This window comes from Schistocerca americana, chromosome 2, assembly GCF_021461395.2.
Source record: "Schistocerca americana isolate TAMUIC-IGC-003095 chromosome 2, iqSchAmer2.1, whole genome shotgun sequence".
Taxonomy (NCBI): Eukaryota; Metazoa; Arthropoda; class Insecta; order Orthoptera; family Acrididae; genus Schistocerca; species Schistocerca americana.
The window spans coordinates 74,796,946-74,818,787 of record NC_060120.1 but is presented as its reverse complement, the minus strand read 5'-3'; the positions used below and the strand labels follow the sequence as shown (position 1 = coordinate 74,818,787).

General features: G+C 45.0%; 1 protein-coding gene across 3 annotated transcripts in view; it reads left to right on the top strand.

Moving 5' to 3' along the window:
- LOC124589958 overlaps window positions 1–21,842 on the top strand; it is a 230,039-nt gene that overhangs the window by 98,840 nt on the left and 109,357 nt on the right. The window lies entirely within an intron of this gene.

The following is a 21,842-nucleotide window of genomic DNA, read 5'->3' as shown; positions in this document are numbered from 1 at the left end:
GGAACACACCCTACCACCAGCTTAGAGACAGAAGTGATGACACTTCGCGGGCAGCGTCCACACGGAATGGATGTTGTTGTACGACTTGCTTGGATGATTTGAGAATAGACTGGGAAAGCCAGAATTAGCCATTAGTTAATAAGGACAAATTTATGTGTAAATTTGACTTTTTTAATAATTTCATTGAAACATCCCTAGTTGCTGCCTTGTTGCCATTCAGCATGCTGCAAGTAGGTAAAATTCTTACGACATCTATCTCGCGTCTGACGTATCAGAAAGAGTGAATCACTTCAGAAAATACACTTGAAAGCTGAAGAACAGGACTGTGACACACATAGTATGCTACCACCATTTTCACAGAGGGCACGAAGGTGCTCTGGCCTTAAGGCTGAGGATTCAAGAATGATGGCCTGGAGGCGTTGCATTCTTCAGAGACAGCTGATAGTATGCAGGAATTACCATAATCATGACTCAAGCAGAGATATGTCTCGAAAAATCGCAGAATTGCTAAAAAATTGCGGAATTGTCAGAAAATTGCGTAGGAATGCTAAAAACAGCGTAGTTGTCGTTTCTGGGATTAAGTCAAGTTAGCTAGGAGTATTGTGGGATTCAGATATTTGTTGAATGGCTTTATCTTCAAAACCATCTTATAGCTGCACCATTGTTTTTTTTTTTTCTTTTTTTTTTTTTTTTTTTTTTTGTGAACACGCGACCGACTACATTCAAAAAAATATTTGTTGGCTGTACGGCATGATCTGCAGAAAACCTGTCATAAGTAATTGTTACGAAACAAAAGCGACAGAGTAGATCCAAAGTGTTGAAACAATTGTAACATTGTACACAATTACGAGTTAAACTAGTGTTGCAAAAATACGTACTCAATCTGATATAGCTCTGTAGGTTACAGACGTAGCATCTTTTACAGTAACATATTTGATTGACGTGCTATGGCTTGATACCCAGATGTGATTCGGTGTCCTTGTTTAACAGTAGCAAAGGGAGAAATTAGTAGCAAAGTGCGAAAAAATGACTCAGTTAGCGAAAAAGTGCGATATTAGCAGAGTATACGAAAAAATTCGCTATCGGGACTCCGCGTCAGAGAGGGCAATCGGCCTTATAAAATACACTCCTGGAAATTGAAATAAGAACACCGTGAATTCATTGTCCCAGGAAGGGAAAACTTTATTGACACATTCCTGGGGTCAGATACATCACATGATCACACTGACAGAACCACAGGCGCATAGACACAGGCAACAGAGCATGCACAATGTCGGCACTAGTACAGTGTATATCCACCTTTCGCAGCAATGCAGGCTGCTATTCTTCCATGGAGACGATCGTAGAGATGCTGGATGTAGTCCTGTGGAACGGCTTGCCATGCCATTTCCACCAGGCGCCTCAGTTGGACCAGCGTTCGTGCTGGACGTGCAGACCGCGTGAGACGACGCTTCATCCAGTCCCAAACATGCTCAACGGGGGACAGATCCGGAGATCTTGCTGGCCAGGGTGGTTGACTTACACCTTCTAGAGCACGTTGGGTGGCACGGGATACATGCGGACGTGCATTGTCCTGTTGGAACAGCAAGTTCCCTTGCCGGTCTAGGAATGGTAGAACGATGGGTTCGATGACGGTTTGGATGTACCGTGCACTATTCAGTGTCCCCTCGACGATCACCAGTGGTGTACGGCCAGTGTAGGAGATCGCTCCCCACACCATGATGCCGGGTGTTGGCCCTGTGTGCCTCGGTCGTATGCAGTCCTGATTGTGGCGCTCACCTGCACGGCGCCAAACACGCATACGACCATCATTGGCACCAAGGCAGAAGCGACTCTCATCGCTGAAGACGACACGTCTCCATTCGTCCCTCCATTCACGCCTGTCGCGACACCACTGGAGGCGGGCTGCACGATGTTGGGGCGTGAGCGGAAGACGGCCTAACGGTGTGCGGGACCGTAGCCCAGCTTCATGGAGACGGTTGCGAATGGTCCTCGCCGATACCCCAGGAGCAACAGTGTCCCTAATTTGCTGGGAAGTGGCGGTGCGGTCCCCTACGGCACTGCGTAGGATCCTACGGTCTTGGCGTGCATCCGTGCGTCGCTGCGGTCCGGTCCCAGGTCGACGGGCACGTGCACCTTCCGCCGACCACTGGCGACAACATCGATGTACTGTGGAGACCTCACGCCCCACGTGTTGAGCAATTCGGCGGTACGTCCACCCGGCCTCCCGCATGCCCACTATACGCCCTCGCTCAAAGTCCGTCAACTACACATACGGTTCACGTCCACGCTGTCGCGGCATGCTACCAGTGTTAAAGACTGCGATGGAGCTCCGTATGCCACGGCAAACTGGCTGACACCGACGGCGGCGGTGCACAAATGCTGCGCAGCTAGCGCCATTCGACGGCCAACACCGCGGTTCCTGGTGTGTCCGCTGTGCCGTGCGTGTCATCATTGCTTGTACAGCCCTCTCGCAGTGTCCGGAGCAAGTATGGTGGGTCTGACACACCGGTGTCAATGTGTTCTTTTTTCCATTTCCAGGAGTGTATTTAAAAAGTTCGAGAATGAGCCAAATTTCTAAATTATCAAAATTTTCATTGAATGCTGCTTCCGGTACTCGAATCTGCTACCCTCCGGACGATGTCAGACGCTGACACAGGGAAGATAGAGGGCGGGGAGGGGGGGGGGGTAGAATACTATACAGACTTTGAAGAACTCTTCTCGGGGTATATGCTGTGTAGTATGTTAGTTTCGGAGCGACGTTTTGACGAGTTTCTTACTTGCCGTAATAACGCTCCGAAAGGAACATTAATCATTTGGTTTCACAAGAATAGTTCATCATCGCATTTCGTCGAGGAAGCCTTCATTCCGCTGTGACTAACCTCTACGGGGAGGAGGCTTTCGATATTTTCTTGAGATTTTAATCTAAGGCAATTCGGCTGTTTACGGGAAAAACTAAATTTACCACCGGTTTTATGTACGAAAAGTGGATTATAAACGCTATCTTGAATTTTTGCCGCTGTTTTCACGTGCACAAGAGGGGTAGTTCCGTCATCTTTGGTTTTTCCCGATACTGTTACCGCAAGTGTCGTGATCTGTGGCGGGAATGGGAAGTATGACCATATACGTACAGGATCCTACCATTGGTCTTGCCATTTACTCTGTTAGGCCTGGTAGTTCAGCGGTAAAACGCGTGCTTGTAAAGCGAGACGTCGTGGGATCTTATCCTGGCCGGGCTACAGAATCTTTCAGTCTTCGTTGAATCTAGGCTTCACCGCTCAGTGACGCGAAGAGTCGTCGTTAACGACACACAGTTCGCGTTCCCTGTTAAACTGTAAGTCCCCTTTCAGCGGTTGGCTGAATGACATATGTTGGGGACACACAAGCCGCCAAAGTGGCGTCCAGTGGAAACACATGCACTTGGCCATTGAGTCACACGATGTTATTACCTACTCATGCTATTTGCCAGAGCGACAGCTTGTGAACGGGAGAGGAACGAAGTTGTTTAGATTAATCACGAGCGAAATGAGGAGGATTTTGACGTTCCCTGTATCGAAGTATGATGAGTGTTGTGAAAGAATGTGTGATCAGTCTCTTCTGGAAAGAGCATATTATGGTTTTATTTATAACAACCACCTGCTACAGAATCGAGCATATCAGGATATATAAATTGTGTAACTAAAGCCTATAGTAGCTTCATTATTTCTCGGTATTAGGTATGATTCCTGTAAGTTGACTAGGGAAGTCACTTGAATTTGTGAATGTATGCTACAGCACCGTAAAATCGTATACACACGATAGGTCATTAATTGTTGAGAGAGTAATTTTTACATGTGTTTCCCTATTGTTCGCTGCTCTATAATCATTATCCCTGATTCTCTGTCGGTAACTAGCGACTACTGAAGGTATAATGCTCGCGACACTCCATCCCTCAGATGAGTATATGGCAGTCAGTGTCTTGCTAGGCGGACTAGTGATAGTCTTTTCATTGTATTGGGTAACTTGTGCATTTTCCACATACAGAACCGAGGCGTTATTGCGTACGAGAATCTTTAGGCGCTGGAATATCGTCCACAGTACGAGCTAAATTAGAGGCGCTCTCTGAACTGTAGTACAATAATCGCCTTCCATCGTTAGATCAGATAAAAATAAAAATCTGATCATATTGATGGCTTGAATTTCTCTGGTGTAAAGTACAGCATCACGCAAGAGGACGATGATTTGCACCAAGGTTCCGGTACATGTTTCCTGTTTTCACAAGTTCAGGCCTCGTTTCAAATCAAAGCACGTCTGTTGTCACGTTGGAAACTAAATCTAGACTGTTCCGTGGAGAGACCGGCCTATGCTGCTCTGCAGTCCAGTGTGGCCACTGCAAACATTCCATTTCGTAAGGAACCAGCGAGCGGTAAGCGTGTGGCTGATCACGTTGAACATACATGCCGCATTCATGAAGTTTTTTGCGCACCATACTCGCTGATATCACCCTTCTGGTGCCTGCAAGGAGAACAGGATTTAAATAGGACTTATTATTATCAAGTCGGCATATACGCTATCTGATCAAAAGTGCCCGGATACCCTTACGTAATGCGGAATTATCCGCTAGATGTCACTAGAGACGGTCCCACCAGTATAAAAGGAGACGGGGAGTATTGCGTTGTCAGTGGAGAAGCAGTGACAGCAGAATGGGTCGGTCAGGACAGCTCAGTGACATCAAACATGAGTAAGCTAGTTACTACACTCATGCTCAGAAATTAAGGATAATGTTGATACGTGGTGAAACTACGCTCTGGTGAACGTTTTGCGGGTTTAAATCACCTCGGGGTCTGACCATGCGTTGCATTTGACCTGCGGTAGTCGCGCGGTGGCGCTGGCAGCAGTCCACACACGCAGAGGCGTGTTGGTGCATGTCGTGACACGGTGCAGCGAGTAAGTGTGCAGACGTATTCAGACGTGCTAATGGTGACTGTGTGTTGAAAATAGCTCAAAGAAAACATATTGATGACGTATGAGGGGTAGAATACTAGGGCGAGCGACTGGAGGCTGGTCAAACACAGCAGGTCGTGGCACGGGCCCTCCGTGTGCCACAAAGTGTGATCTCAAGATTATGGCAAAGATTCCAGCAGACAGGAAACGTGTCCAGGTGCTACAGTACGGGACGTCCACAGTGTACAACACCACAAGAAGACCGATATCTCACAATCAGTGCCTGCAGACAGCCACGGAGTACTGCAGGTAGCCTTGCTCAGGACCTTACCGCAGCCACTGGAACAGTTGTCTTCGGACACACTGTCTACAGACGACTGAACAGACACGATTTATTCGCCAAGAGACCTGCAAGGTGCATTCCACCGACCCCTGGTCACAGGAGACCATTAAAGCCTAGTGTCAAGAACACAGCACATGGTCATTGGAACAGTGGTCCCAGATTATGTTCACGGACGAGTCCAGGTATAGTCTGAACAGTGTTTCTCTCCGGGTTTTCATCTGGCGTGAACCTGGATCCGGATACCAACTCCTTAACGTCCTTGAAAGGGACCTGTATGGAGGTCGTAGTTTGATGATGTGGGGTGGGATTATGATTGGTGTACGTACACCCCTGTGTGTCTTTGACATAGGAACTTAACAGGTCAGGTGTAAAGGGACGTCATTTTGCACCAGTATGTCTGCCTTTTCAGGGGTGCAGTGGGTCCCACATTCCTCCTGATGGATAATAAGGCACGGCCCCACCGAGCTGTCATCGTGGAGGAGTACCTTAAAACACAATATATCAGGCGAATGGAGTGGCCTGCCTGTTCTGCATACCTAAACCCCATCGAGCACGTCTGGGATGCTGTCGGTCGACGTATAGCTGCACGTGTTCACACGCCTAGGACACTTCAGGAGCTCCGACAGGCACTGGTGCAAGAATGGGAGGCTATACCCCAGCAGCCCCAGAGTATGCCAACCCGTTGTGCGGCCTGTTTACGTATGCATGGTGATCATATCCCATATTGATGTCGGGATACATGCGCAGAAAACAGTGGCGTTTTGTAGCACATGTGTTTCGGGACGGTTTTCTCAACTTGTCACCAATACCGTGGACTTACAGATCTGTGCCGTGTCTGTTCCCAATGTCCTTATGCTGTCAGCGCCAGTTTTGTATAGTGCCACATTGTGTGGCACCACATTCTGCAGTTATCCTTCATTTATGAGAATGAGTCTAGATGTCACCTGGATAAAAAACCCACCACTGACATTCAAACCTTTCTAAAGCTGCCCAAGTCGACTGTTGGTGATGCGGTTGTGACTTGGGAACGCGAAGAATGAACTACAGGTAAACAAAGACCAGTCAGAGCTCATGTCTTGACTGGCAGGGACCGTCGAATATTGCGGAGTGTAGTTGTAAATATTCGTACGAAATCAGTAGAAGTAATCACTCTATCGTTCCAAAGTGCAACCAGCAGTCCAGATTGGACAATGGTGTTGCGTTTGGAGCTAAAAAGGATGGGATACAGTGGTCGAGCAGCTCTTTGGGAGCCGCACATTTCTACAGTCACCGCTAAGCGACACTTGACGTGGTGTAAACAGCGACGGCACTGGACCTTGGATGACTGGAAACAGGTGTGTTGGAGAGATGAATCACTCTACATCCTGTGTCAGTCAGATGGGAGGATTTATCTTGGAGAACGTTACCTGCCATCATGGCTAGTGCCAGGAGTGAAGTACGGATGAGGTGGCGTTAGGATATGAGGTTTTTTTTTTTCATGGTTAGTGTCTGGCTTCCTTATTGCTGTTAGGAAATCGCTAAATGCGAAAGGATGTGAACACATTGTGCCGCATTGTGTCCTGTGTAACGCAGAGGAACATTTCGGACGCGATGATTGTATCAACATTAAAGTGTACCCTGTGAAAGCAGCATGTGTGGCTCAGTGGCCTGAAATGTTAATAGTTTCTCCACGTCTGGATGTTGACGCTGCTGATTCTGCAACTGATGTGCTGACAGAAATTTGTCAGGAAGGTCTCCTAGTTACGAGCCAGCCTCTCAAAACCGACTACATGCAACAGGGAAGGAGATGCAAGACCCAGAGGCTGCCGCAAGGTCTCTAGCCAGAAATGGTCAGTAACATAAAGCAAGCCGCCCCAGGTGCTCTTTTTTGGAACTTTATTAAGTTCGTACGATCATTTCCGGCCTTTATGTTAGCCCATTATCAAGTGCATTAGATCGTTTGACGTTGCTTCTCTACGGCATAACTTTCAGATGTACATGATAATCGCCTAATATAAAACCCGAAACTGGTCATTTGAAATTAATAAAGTTCAAGAACAAAAGCAACTGAAGTGGCTTTTCATTAGTTCCTCAAACGGACTGGCTTGCTCAGGTGTCCCGACCTTTGGAATGAATTAGAACGTCGACATCGCTCCAGACCCTAGCGTCCAACATCACTGCCTTCTCTCGTTTCGGGTCTTGAGAAAGCATAGGCAGTCATCCCTCCACAGACATCCATACACCTCGTTGAAAGCGTCCCCAGAAGAGTTCAAGCTGCCATAAAGGCGAAAGGTCGACTCGCCCCATATTAGTGGCCACTAACAGCTGTCCGGGTACTTTTGATCAGATAGTGTGCATTGATGAAGCTACTTTTGGCACAAGATTTATTTATTTATTTACAAATCAAGTTCCACAGGACCAAACTGAGGAGCAAATCTCCAAGGTCACGGAACGTGTCAGTACAGGAATTTACAACATAAAAGTAATAAAAGATAAAAATCAATGTTCATGAACCCAAAAACGTCACCCCATAAGTTTAGTAAACCCAATCAGCAGTGCAACAAGAATCAGCTTAATTTTCCAAGGAACTCCTCGACAGAATAGAAGGAGTGACCCATGATGAAACTCTTGAGTTTCGATTTGAAAGCGCGTGGATTACTGCTAAGATTTTTGAAATATAGTGGTAGCTTATTGAAAATGGATGCAGCAGTATACTGCAAACCTTTATGCACAGGACCTAAGGTAGTCCCATCCAAATGCAGGTTTGATTTCTGCCGAGCATTAACTAAGTGAAAGCTGCTTATTCTTGGGAATAAGTTAATATTGCTAATACCCAGACTCGTTAACAGGGGTCGACAAGATGTTCGTGGATTTGCACCACTTATTGCCCGAACCGCCCGTTTCTGAGCCAAAAATATCCTTTTAGAATGGGAAGAGTTACCCCAAAATATAATACCGTACGACATAAGCGAATGAAAATAAACAGAGTGGACTAATTTTCGTGTCGAACGATCACTCACTTCTGAAACCGTTCGAACACTAAAAATGGCAGTATTAAATCTTTGAACAAGATCGTGAACTTGGGCTTTCCACGACAGCTTACTATCTATCTGAACACCTAGAAATTTGAACTGTTCAGTTTCACTAATCATATGCCCATTCTGTGAAATTAAAACGTCAGGTTTTGTTGAATTGTATGTTAGAATCTGTAAAAACTTAGTTTTACTATGATTTAGCGTTAGTTTATTTTCTACAAGTTATCAACTCAGGTCATGAACTGCGCTATTTGAAACCGAGCCAATGTTGCACACAACATCGTTTACTACCCAGCTAGTGTCATCAGTAAACAGTAATATTTTGGAATTATCCGTAATACTGGAGGGCATATGATTTACATAAATAAGGAACAGGAGTGGCCCCAGCACTGATCCCTGGGGTACTCCCCACTTGACTGTACCCCAATCAGACCCCGCATCACAGCCGTTCTCAAGACTGTGATTAATGACCTTTTGCTGTCTGTTGCTAAAGTAAGAGGTGACACAATTGTGAGCTAATCCCCATATTCCGTAATGGTCCAACTTCTGGAGCAATATTTTGTGATGAGCACAATCAAACGCCTTAGTTGAATAAAGAAGCCTAGCTTTCGAAACCATTTGTTTAACCCATCCAGTACCTCACACAGGAAAAAGAATATAGCATTTTCAGTTGTTAAATGACTTCTAAAGCCCAACTGTACATTTGATAGCACATCGTGTGATATAAAATGATCAGTTACTCTTACATACACAGCCTTTTCAATAACTTTTGCAAAATGCCTGTCAAAGTGAAACAATTTAAACGCAATACTAATATCGGAAGTTTCGTGAGGCACTGTGCCACGGAGAAGTGGCTTTCCGTGCATCCGAGTGCTAACAAGAGTTGCTTCAACGTGCGAGATACCGTTTGATTCAGTCATGGTTCCTCGACTATGCTCTGCAACCCTCGGATACCATATATTTATTTGATTAACTGTTTTAATACATTCAGAGACTTTCCCACATATTTTCGTTTCTGGTCACTCATTTTGCACTCGAACTGAGATGTGAAGAAAGTGAGATGTAAACAAAAAAGTCCTTGGCATCGCACTTGAACCACTCGCTGTCCACACATTCCCCCCCTCCCCCCACCCCCTCCTCATCCTCGCCCCTATTACACCCTAGCTCAGGAACCAGCTTTAGCAGAGGTGTTGAAATCAGCAGCGTCAGGTGGTCACTCTGACATTGCGGAAACGGGCGCGGCTTTAGAGCAGTACTCCGTCCTACTCGGCGGTAGTTTAATAGAAGCACATATGGCTCGTATTTTAGTGACAGAATTAACATAAATAAATTTTGAACAGATAACTAACGTGATTGGAAACGTTGCAAGATGGCGCAATTGGATTCCAGCACTGTGAATTTGTATTTGGTAGTTCCGTGCAGCTCTGCTGTCCGTCGCCATCGTTTTACATGTTACTGCCGTATCCGTTATTTTTCGTAATTTGTTATAATCAGTGGATATATTGGGTTGCTGCATAAGTCCGTGGCGTTTTTCCATAAGTTTAAGAAACACAACAGATACACATAAAAGAGACTTCAGTCGTCAATAAAAATTCTCCTTCACTATTTACAACAGTCTGCCAACGCAATAGTAACTTTTCTACTCCGCGACTTGTTTAAATTTACGACGTTTTTTGGCGAATAACTCTTGTAGCCATGTTCGGAGCGCATTTTCATCCGCAATGAAAGTTCCTTGACGGGTTGTTCTATAGCTAGCAGAAAAGGTGAAATTCTGAGGGCGCGCCGCGCGGTGTTAGCCGAGCGGTCTGGGGCGCTGCAGTCATGGACTGTGCGGCTGGTCACGGCGGAGGTTCGAGTCCTCCCTCGGGCATGGGTGTGTGTGTTTGTCATTAGGATAGTTTAAGTTAAGTAGTGTGTAAGCTTAGGGACTGATGACCTTAGCTGTTAAGTCCCATAAGATTTCACACACTTTTTTTTCTGAGGGCGCAAGACCAAGTGCATAATGATGTTGCGGAATAACTTCCCAAGCCAACTCCTGTATAGTATTTTTTGCCAGTGTAGCAGAATGCGGGCGGGTGTTATTGTTGAGTAGAATCACCTCGCCCAGTCTTCCTGGTCGTTGTTCTTGGATTGCGGCCGGCCGCTGTGGCCGAGCAGTTCAGGCGCTTCAGTCCAGAGCCGCGCTGCTGCTACGGTCGCAGGTTCGAATCCTGCCTCGGGCATGGATGTGTGTGCTGTCTTTAGGTTACTTAGGTTTAAGTAGTTCTAAGTATAGGGGACTGATGACCACAGATGTTAAGTCCCATAGTGCTTACAGCCATTTGAAACATTTGGATTGCGTCTACAAGACGTCTCACTTTTTGACAATAATATCACCAACGACGGTTAGGTCTCGGGGAAGGAATTCGTAATAGACCACACCGTCGCTGTTCCACCAGATGCATAACGTTACTTTTTTTGGATGCGGTCCTTGCACGGGAAGTAGTTGCTTTGTTTGGGCTTTAACAATCCTTTCTTTTCCGTATGTCGGCGTAAAGACGGCAGTTCTCGTCACCAGTAACGATACTGGATAAGAATGGTCGATGCTGTTCACGAGGCAGTTGATGACGAGCAAGCAGAGATGCACAAGGGGCCACCCTCTGATTTCTGTGATTTAGGCTTAGAGCATGCGGTACCCATCCAAATGCCCGGTTTTTGAATGTTGTCCAGTGCATGCAAATATCGTACGATGGTGGAATGATCACAGTTCACCACATTTGCCAGTTCTCGAGCGTACTCACGTGGATCATTGTGCAGTAAAGCGTTTCAAAGATCTTCACCAAGCCGTGCAGGCCTTCTTGAACAAGGAGATTCACTAATGTCAAAACGATTCTCCTTAAAATAAGGAAACCATTTTCTTGCGATGCTCTGTTCAGTGGCATTATCGTTATACACTGCGCAAATGTTTCTAGCCGCCTCCGCTGCTGTGACCTCACTACTGAACTCAAACAGAAAAATCTGTCGGCAATGTTCCGATTTCTCCACTTGGCACTGCATTTTGTTGCATCTACTGCTTCACATACTATCTCCAAATAACAAAATGACAGTATGTAAACTCAAATAGCAACAGTGAACCACAAATGACCATCGATAAATAAACCATAGGAGCAGGAATGCAAAACAAAAACGATACAAATTTATGCACCAACCTAATGGGAACAGCTCTAAGCACGCAGGCCACCAGCTTTTCTTGCCACATACTAGTCATATTGCTTATGTGAAGTTTCGTTGTACCCACGATGCATACCATCTACAAAAAATGGCTCTGAGCACTATGGGACTTAACTTCTATGGTCATCAGTCCCCTATAACTTAGAAATGCTTAAACCTAACTAACCTAAGGACAGCACACAACACCCAGCCATCACGAGGCAGAGAAAATCCCTGACCCCGCCGGGAATCGAACCCGGGAACCCGGGCGCGGGAAGCGAGAACGCTACCGCACGACCACGAGATGCGGGCATACCATCTACAGTTCCACGTTTCGTGGAAGTGCTGTGATACGTAGACCTGTTCGTGATTTCACTCACGTACTCGTTTCTGGATGGATTGGTCGCTCTCGGGGTTTCCGAGACATTCGCACCTGTGCCTGTATGTGAGGTGGCCGCGAGGCACAATGTCGGGCGATGGCGGTGGCGCGGGGCAGGTCTCCAGAATGCACAGAGCTATTTCGGTGTGAAATACGAATAACACTGCTGAAGGTCGCGCGTGGGCAGAGATTTACGCAGACCGTCTCCTGCTTTTTGCGCCCAGCTCCGCGGCCGTTGGATCGGCCACCGGTTCCTTTACTGCCCGCGGTTACTGTTACTGCCTCCCTCCTGGATATTACATCGTCTCTTTCGCCGTTTCGCAATGCGACAAGCCGCAAGGCATCCACAGAAACGCATTTATGTTGGTCGTTGTTTACTTGTATGAAAAAGTAATACAATCTGATTCTTGCAAAGAAGGGAAGCTGGGCCACAACTTTTGTAAGTGCTCATTGTTTCCTAGAAACTGGCTCTGGTACAGAACTGAGGTCTGAGCTGGTCTCACACCTGTTCTACCGGGAACTGATCCGGGGGATCTTGTTCGCCACGGGAGTAATTCAGCATCACGTGAGACAGTACATAGACACACTTGGCCTGTGTGGATGAGCGTTGTACTGTTGAAAAACGCCACCACGATACTGTCGGATGAGAGGTAACACGTGAGGACGCAGGATGTCCATGACGTCCCGTTGTGCCGTCAGAGTTCCATCAGTTACTACCAGCCGTTACCTGACATAACATGCGATGACTCCCACTCTGACGTCGGAAGTAAATGATACAAAGATTGCTTTATAATTCAAATGTCATACTTCGTTATTACGGGAACAACGTGACACGGTACAAGCTCTGATAATTTGATAGTGTGAGAGAACAACGAGAAGGGAGTAAACACACAGTTAGATGTCTGGATTGAAGATTTGCAATATTATGGCCCAAAATTTAATACAAAGAAAAGTGAGCTGGTGGCCACAGCAAGAGAACAGGATAGACCTATACTAAGCATTGCGCTGGGTGGAGTGCAGCTTAAAACGGCGTAACGTTTCGAGTGTCTGAGGAGTATAATACAAGGAAATGGCAGAAATAATCAAGTTGTAAGAGAACGTGCAAAGCAAGCTAACAGCTTTATGAGAAGTGTCAGAGGGATGATAACGAACAAAGAAATCGCCGAAAAGGTATGTAATATACGAAACATTGATCAATTTTGTAGTACGCTGTAGAAACCTAGGACATGAAAGAAAGAGAAAAAAGTAAGGTGCGAACAAATGAAATGAAGTTATTGAAATTTAGGATAGTTATAACAACAATGGATGATACGAGGTATGGAAGTGTTCGCGAGATAACAAGTGACGAAGCCCTGCAAGAGAAGAGTGAGCAAAAAAAGATTAAAGTGGTATGGTTATGTAAAGAGAATATATGATAAGATGATAACTGGGAAGAGGTATAAGATGAAGACGGAGGTCAAGAGACCAAGGGAAGGCCAAGTGGGTAAAACGAGTGGAAGAAAGCGTTTGGAAGGGAGTAGCAGGCTGGGCCAGAGTGTCAACAGAGGTGTACTGGAAAAACTATAGGACAAGGAGAGACTTACGTTCCAAGCAGAACCTCGTAGTGGTGGAATCTGTACATTATCATGATTATGATGATGATGATGATGATGATGATGAGAGAAAGTGTGAAAACTGTTGTAAACGAGAGTGCATGTCATTATGCACGGCGAAAGTTTCAATTGTTTGTCATCGTGCTTGCTAAACCCCAACTTGGCCTGGAAGGTCGCCGGATCTCTCCCCAATTGAAAAAGTTTGGGACATTGTGGGCAGGACCCTCCAACCATCTCTGGATTATGACGATCTGACGCGCCAGGTGGACAAACGTTGGCACGATATCCCTCTGGGGGAGATCCAATAACTCTGTCAATCGCCGGCCGCGGTGGCCGTGCGGTTCTGGCGCTGCAGTCCGGAACCGCGGGACTGCTACGGTCGCAGGTTCGAATCCTGCCTCGGGCATGGATGTGTGTGATGTCCTTAGGTTAGTTAGGTTTAAGTAGTTCTAGGTTCTAGGGGACTGATGACCTAAGATGTTAAGTCCCATAGTGCTCAGACCCATTTGAACCAAGTCTGTCAATCATTGTCAAGTTGAATAACTACTTGCATAAGGGCCAGGAGTGGACCAACGCGTTATTGTTGACTTGCTCAGTTTGTGAAGCTCTTTTTGTAGAATAAATCATCCAATTTTTCTGAAATTTTAATCATTTCCGTCCCATTCGGATAATTCCTTCGTGGTGCGTCCCTCCTCCCCCCCCCCCCCCTTTCCTTCCCCTAGAATGTACAGCAGCTCAGGCTTGCCTAGCATTTCCATTTATGATCAAGCATGCATTCCTCGCGGTGTTTCCATATTTTTGTCCAACTCCTGTATGTATTCTTGTTGTTCTGCAATCCCCATCACCACACTGTCTTCAAGAAACAACGATTTGTGAAAGAGAGCCGTAGCAACTCCTGTGCGACGAAGTACTTTTGAAATACAAATGAAACGCGACTGGAATTCTGTGTAATTTCACGGCTTCCTTTACGGCTGGCACTGGTAAACGTGTAGGTATTTCATTACATTGTGCCGTGTCGTACTTAAAAAAAAAAAAACAAACACACACACACACACACACACACACACACACACACAGAGAGAGAGAGAGAGAGAGAGAGAGAGAGAGAGAGAGAGAGAGAGAGAGAGAGAGAGAGAGAGAGAGAGAGGTGGGGGGGGGGGGAGGGAGGGGGGAGGGGCGGTGGGAGACATTTAATTTTTCCTGGGACAAAAATAAATTAGAATAGTTCCAACCTCCAGTCCGACCAAGTTTTTGGGTCTCAGAAGAAGGCCGCCACTGCAAATTCACTCACAGAGATTCCCAGTTGGGATTCCACCTTCCCCATTGCAGCCTACTAGGGTACTTGAGTGAAAAGAACAAAGTATGTTCTACAACACCCCGCCCAACTTCCAGGAGCAGTGAATGAAAGATGAGGGGGAAAAAATATAGACAAGTGGCCGTGATTCCAAAAGTCGATTAAGGATCGTGGAAGCGTGATCGTTTGCTGCTTAATCAAAATCGTTCAGAACAGCTTGAGTTTCCCAGTGCGGAGATAAAATGCACATACCACGTGTCCGATTCATTGGTCCACAATTAGCACAGCCGCTGATGTTGGCCCTTCGCCCCAGAGTATCTAGGAAAAATAGTAGACGCATGTGGCAGGCAGGAAGGGAAACAGGTGCGCTCTCTAACAACGCAGCTGGCACATTTCCCACTCTATTGGGAAACGCTGGGTGTCACTGTCGTAAAAGTAGAGGCCAAAACGTGCACACACAAATACATATAGGTGTGTGTGTGTGTGTGTGTGTGTGTGTGTGTGTGTGTTTGGGCGCCGGCGCGTGTTGTGCAGCGAGAGAGGGGGTTAGGCGTTCCACAGTAAACAACAATAATCTGTTTGAGCAGGTCTGCAAATAATCAGACAGTGAAGAAGCACAAACGCAGAACGGATAACTGCTGCTTTTGCGAATGCAGACCTACTGACATTGCCCTGTTGTAGCGTGTTTTGGTAGATGTACATCAACCACACCCATATTTGTGGTGCTCGGTAATTTCTTCCACACTGGTGAGGCAATGTTTAGGATTCCGTACCTTAGTCGGTAAAAATGGTTCAGATGGCTCTGAGCGCTATGGGACTTAACATCTGAGGTCATCAGTCTCCTAGACTTAGAACTACTTAAACCTAACCAACCTAAGGACATCACACACATCCATGCCCGAGGCAGAATTCGAACCTGCGACCGTAGCAACAGCGCGGTTCCGGACTGAAGCAACTAGAACCACTCATCCACAGCGGCCGGATTAATCGGTAAAAATGCAAGCCTTGTAGGATCACTTTGTTGTTCAATTGTTTAAAACCCCCTTTACTCACGAGCGGGTTGACATATGAGGTGCTTTTTTTTTTTTTTTCACGAGCGGGTTGGCATGCCATATTGAGATTTATGTCACATGCTAAAATTTACGTCCCCTTGGCGGTGTACAAAAATCGATACTTCTAAGTCAATGCAATCAGAAGACGGCCATTTATGTCACATACTTTTGAGATTTACATACTCACTAATCGAAACCTATAGAGGCACTTTGCTTTGTCCTAGAATCATGAAATTATCAAGACGAAAGGTTTCACTGTAAAACCAAAGGGAAAAAAAAATCCGGAAATTGTGAATTTGTAATTACACCACACGAAATAAATTTTTGTCATTTGTTTTGTGACTGTCTCTGTTCGCCCGCCCGTCCGTTAAGACCCATTTTTCTCTGGAAGGGAGCAGACGAACCGAGCTGAAATACTGGGGTCTGTAGTACCTTTAGAGTGTAGTAAATATAAACATGTAAATCAGTGCAATTAAAAGGTACGGCTATTTATATCACATATTTTGATACTCGTAAACGTACTCATAAAAACCTATACCTAGAGTCATGGGATTTGGCAGTAAGCAATGTTTCACAGTACAAGTGAAGGAAAATGTTAATTTGTATTACGTCACATGAAAATTTTTCTTTTGCTTTTTTTACACTCGAAATTAAAACATTCTCGGAAGTCTTGGAATCTCCGGAACTGATATCTTGCCACTATCAATGTCGATAACAGGCATAAATAATTGATACTCTCGATTCCCGAAATGGTTGAACAGTCTACATAGACAATTAAATTTGTACGGCACCCTCGGAACGCGAGCCCTACTCGTATCCGGCCAATTTCTTCGAGTACTAAAACTTCGTACCACCCTTCGTATATCGGAGCACATTGCGGATTTTTATAGTCTTTGCATTGTTGTTTTCAAAGCTGATATCACTCACTGACTCTGGTGTTAGAGAGATGCCCTCACCGTAGTAGTCGCACGATGTGATCTCTTGGTAAATAACTAGAAAGGTTAATACCTAACAGTTATCCAGGATTATGTAATCTCGACGGATAACGCTAAAGTAGCCTTGCATGTTACATACATTACACAAAGAGTGTATGAAAGAGAGATGTACAAATATTCAATTGTTAACAAAATTCGCAAATTTTCCGCTGTTAGGCACCATCAGTTCACGGACGGAGTTCCCCCAAGTTCCCGGAAATAGAATGGATAGGTCCAGCAGATAGCTGTGCTAATATGCTTCTGGTTGGTACCAATACTGCAACACACAGTGTTCCAGTGAGAAGTAAATTAGTGATGGGATAGTAATTAGACCTGAGAATAGCAATCAATCCCATGTTCAAAAATCCCACAGCATGAAAATAACACCACACGACTTATAAATGATCCAGATAATGTCATTGTAATTATTACAGTTGCGTAATCGAACAGATTAATTCCTTAGACGACGCTAGCGGGAGCCGAAGCAGGAATTTCCTAAAGATGCATAAGTAATTTTTTTTCCCTCTCGAAAGTTAGACTGAAGCGCCAAAGGAACTGTTATAGGCAAGGCAAGCGTATTCAGAGATATGTAAACAGGCACAATCCGGCGCTGCGGTCGGCAATGCCTATACGAGACCACAACCATCTTGCGCTGTTAGATCGTTTACTTCTTCTACAATGGGCTGTTATCAAGATGTGTGTGAATTTGAACGTGGTGTTATAGTCGGCACACAAGCGATGGGACACAGCATCTTCGAGGTAGCGATGAAATGTGGATTTTCCCGTACGACCATTTCACGACTGTACCATGAATATCAGGAATCCGGTAAAACATCAAATCTCTGACATCACTGCGGTCGGAAAAAGATCCTGCAAGAACGGCACTAACGACGACGGAAGAGAATCGTTCAACGTCGCAGAAGTCCAACCTGCACTGCATCTGCAGATTTCAATGCTGGGCCATCAAAAAATGTCAGCGTGCGAACCATTCAACGAAACATCATCGATATGGGCGTTCGGATCCGGAGGCCCACTCTGGTACCCTTGATGACTGCACGACACAAAGCTTTACGCCTCACCTGAGCCCGTCAACGCTGACATTGCAGCGTTGATGACTGGAAACATGTTGCCTGGTCGGACGGGTCTCGTTTCAAACTGTATCGAGTGGATTGACGTGTACGGGTATGTAGACAACCTCTTGAATCCATGGACCCTGCATGTCAGCAGGGGACTTGTTCAAGCTGGTGTAGTCTCCGTAATGGTGTGGGGCGTGTGCAGTTGGAGTGATATGAGACCCCTGATATTTCTAGATACGACTGTGACAGGTGACACGTACGTAAGCATCCTGTCTGATCACCTGCATCCATTCATGTCCGTTGTGCACTCCGACGGACTTGGACAATTCCAGCAGGACAATGTGACACCCCACATGTCCACAATTGCTACAGAGTGACTCCAGGAACATTCTTGTGAGTTTAAACACTTCCGTTGGCCACCAAACTCCCCAAACATGAACTTCATTGAGCATATCTGGGATGCCTTGCAACGTGTTTTTCAGAAGAGATCTCCACCCCCTCGTACTCTTACGGATTTATGGACAGCCCTGGGGGATTCGTGGTGTCAGTTCCCTCCAGCACTACTTCAGACATTAATCGAACCCATGCCACGTCGTGTTGAGGCACTTATGCGTGCTCACTGGGGCCTTACACGATATTAGGCAGGTGTAAAATTTTCTTCGGCCTTTCAGTGTACTGCGGTTAATGATCGTTGGTGGCGAACAGTGGAGAATATTACTGAGCCAGCTGCAGTGTGACCACATTTTATACACGACAGTGTGTCTCAAATTTGCTCAACACGGAAAGAACGGTAGCAATAAATGGTTCAAATGGCTCTGAGCACTATGCGACTTAACTTCTAAGGTCATCAGTCGCCTAGAACTTAGAACTAATTAAACCTAACTAACCTAAGGACATCACACACATCCATGCCCAAGGCAGGATTCGAACCTGCGACCGCAGCGGTCACGCGGTTCCAGACTGAAGCGCCTTTAACCGCACGGCCACACCGGCCGGCAAACGGTAGCACATTCAGCCATGTTGCCGCGGTACTTGATGCGTGGTTAATTAAAAACTTCGCTGAACGTTGAGTTCAAAGAAGAGGAACTTAGCAAAACAACTGGTTGTGATGGTGGCAGTATCCTCTGCCCGCGAGACAATACTCGTAGAAAGGATGAGTTACTGTACCTCCACTTACACATCCGGCATCTGCGTATCAAATGTTAAGCGTATTCACTTCGACATGCAGGCTTCGCGAGCCAATGACGAGAAGGCTATTAAATGTGTAAGGAGCAATGAATATCGTCAGTAGCAGTTTTTCCCCTGGCAAAGAAGGCGAAAATTACCGGACACGTTGAATTTAAACTTCAAATAGAAGCAGATAGAATAGTAACCACCTATTACACGAATATTACGATGCTCTTGCAACTAATCCAGTGCGTTTAGTATCAGAACGCTGTGAAAAAATCGAATTAATAAGTTGGTGTATTTTCAGTGTTATGGACATGGGAAGAAAAATAACTAACTCTATGAATATTTCGTCCGTAAAGAACGCATTAAGAGGGCTGCAACTGTTGATAAATAAAAATAAAACAGTTTCTGCGTCACTCACTTGTTTGTTTTGCCATTACGCGTTTCGATGGTTCACATCATCATAGGGGAGAATTGTTTATTTACATAGCTGGTGTTGGCGAAAAGTACAGATGTCTTTTCACAGTAGCAAACCAAGGGCAGTGTATGTTATTTTACGTTTTTTGCTGATCATAAAACTTGTTTGTTTAGAAAAAGCACTTTTTAGGTTAAAAAGCACGAATTTCTGACAGTGAGTTGGACTTACTGGAACGGTAGAGCTGTAAAAGGTCTGCATACTGTTGCTTGATGTGTGTCTTCTCCATTGCACTTTACTTTTATACTGTCACTTTAAAGATGCTGTGAATGTTACAGATACGTTGGTTTACACTGGATGGAAAGATAAACGATTAAATGGCCCCTACATAAATATGTTTTGTTTTTTAAAAAATATGAACGGGCTGCACCAGAATATTGACATGTGCACAGTTCAATTATTATATTAGGTAGTTACACATAATACCTTTTTTAATGAATCGGCCGCAGCATAGGATACAAAAATAATGATTAAATGGTTATGTACATAAATATGTTGTTCTTTTGTTTTAAAAGATGTGAATAATTTAAACATTATTTTTGTATCCAATGGTGCAGCCCATTCTTTGGTTCAAATGGCTCTGAGCACTATGGGACTCAACTGCTGAGGTCATTAGTCCGCTAGAACTTAGAACTAGTTAAACCTAACTAACCTAAGGACATCACAAACATCCATGCCCGAGGCAGGATTCGAACCTGCGACCGTAGCGGTCTTGCGGTTCCAGACTGCAGCGCCTTTAACCGCACGGCCACTTCGGCCGGCGCAGCCCATTTTTTAAAAAATTTTGTATTTATACCTACCTAATATACTAACTGAAATGCCCACATGTCAATATTCTTCATATTTTTTTTTTTAAGAAAGAAAACCATATTTACGTAGAAACCATTTAATATTTTACCTTTGTATTCAATGTAAACAAATATATCTGTAACATGTACAACATCTTTGAAGTGGTAATGTGCAGTGGAGAGGACATACATCAGGCAGCACTATGCAGACTTTTTACAACCCTATTGTCACTGTAAGTAAAAATCACTGTCATAAATTCATGCTTTTTAACCTCAAAAGTGCCTTTTGTAAATGAAGAGTTTTTATCATTAGCGAAGGTGGCAAAATAACTTACTCTCCTACTGTGAAAAGACGTATGTATTCTTCACAAACATCAGCTATGTAAATAAACGATTCTCCACCTGGAGATGATGGTCTGAACTATCGAAACGCATAGTGGCAACAGGTGACTGACACAGAAAATGTTTTATTTGCAACTAGCTCTGTACTTCAAAAGCGTAAAACAGGGAGCATCTCACTTTATAAGCGCCTTAGCCCAATGAGAGGAAATTACAAATAATGCTATATTATTAAAGTAGAAAAATATTCTCTGCAAAAATTACACTGTAGACTAGTGGAACATTAGTCTGGTATTATGCACAGTAAATGCATTGTAGTTAATCATACATTTAAAATTAAAAAAGTGGATAAAATTATACACTGAAATTTGTGTTTTGATATGGTTTCGGGACGTGAAATTGCTGAATGGCTAGAACACAGGCGAAGTAAAAGAACTGCATTCGACTGAAAACGGTTGCTTTAAGTTGATAATAGGAGTGCAGCCACTGATAAGGACAACAAAACACCGCACAGAAGCTTTTCAGTAAACGTGGGAAAATAATTTTATAAAACAAAGTGTAGCCAAAGAGCAAAGCAAAAATATGCGCTCGGAGTGTGGAATTAAAATGCGTCTTCGATATACAAGACTTCGCTCTGCTATATTGTCAAAAACGTTTCTGTGGTGAGAGGACGGAAAACAGGATCCGCACAGTTATGTGAGGGCAGTTCACGAGCCACTCGAGGAAGAAGCGGATTCTCAGATTTCGAAAGCCGATTGACACTGTCGACTTTATGGTAGAAAATGCATCAGCGTTCTGCTGTCAGACTGTGATTCTTCATGGACTGTGTGCTCTAGAACTTAGTTTGTGAAAGGAACTGAAGTCAGGGCACACGCAGAGAACAGTTTACAAATATACAGTAGTAAATAGCACTGTCAGTTTTTAAGGGTTTTGGGGGTAGAGCACTTGCCCGCGAAAGGCAAAGGTCCCGAGTTCGAGTCTCGGTCGGGCACACAGTTTTAATCTGCCAGGAAGTTTCGTATCAGCGCACACTTCGCTGCAGAATGAAAATCTCATTCTGGAAACATCCCCCAGGCTGTGGCTAAGCCATGTCTCCGCTATATCCTTTCTTTCAGGAGTGTTAGTTCTGCAAGGTTCGCAGGAGAGCTTCTGTAAAGTTTGGAAGGTAGGAGACGAGATACTGGCAGAAGTAAAGCTGTGAGGACCGGGCGTGAGTCGTGCTTCGGTAGCTCAG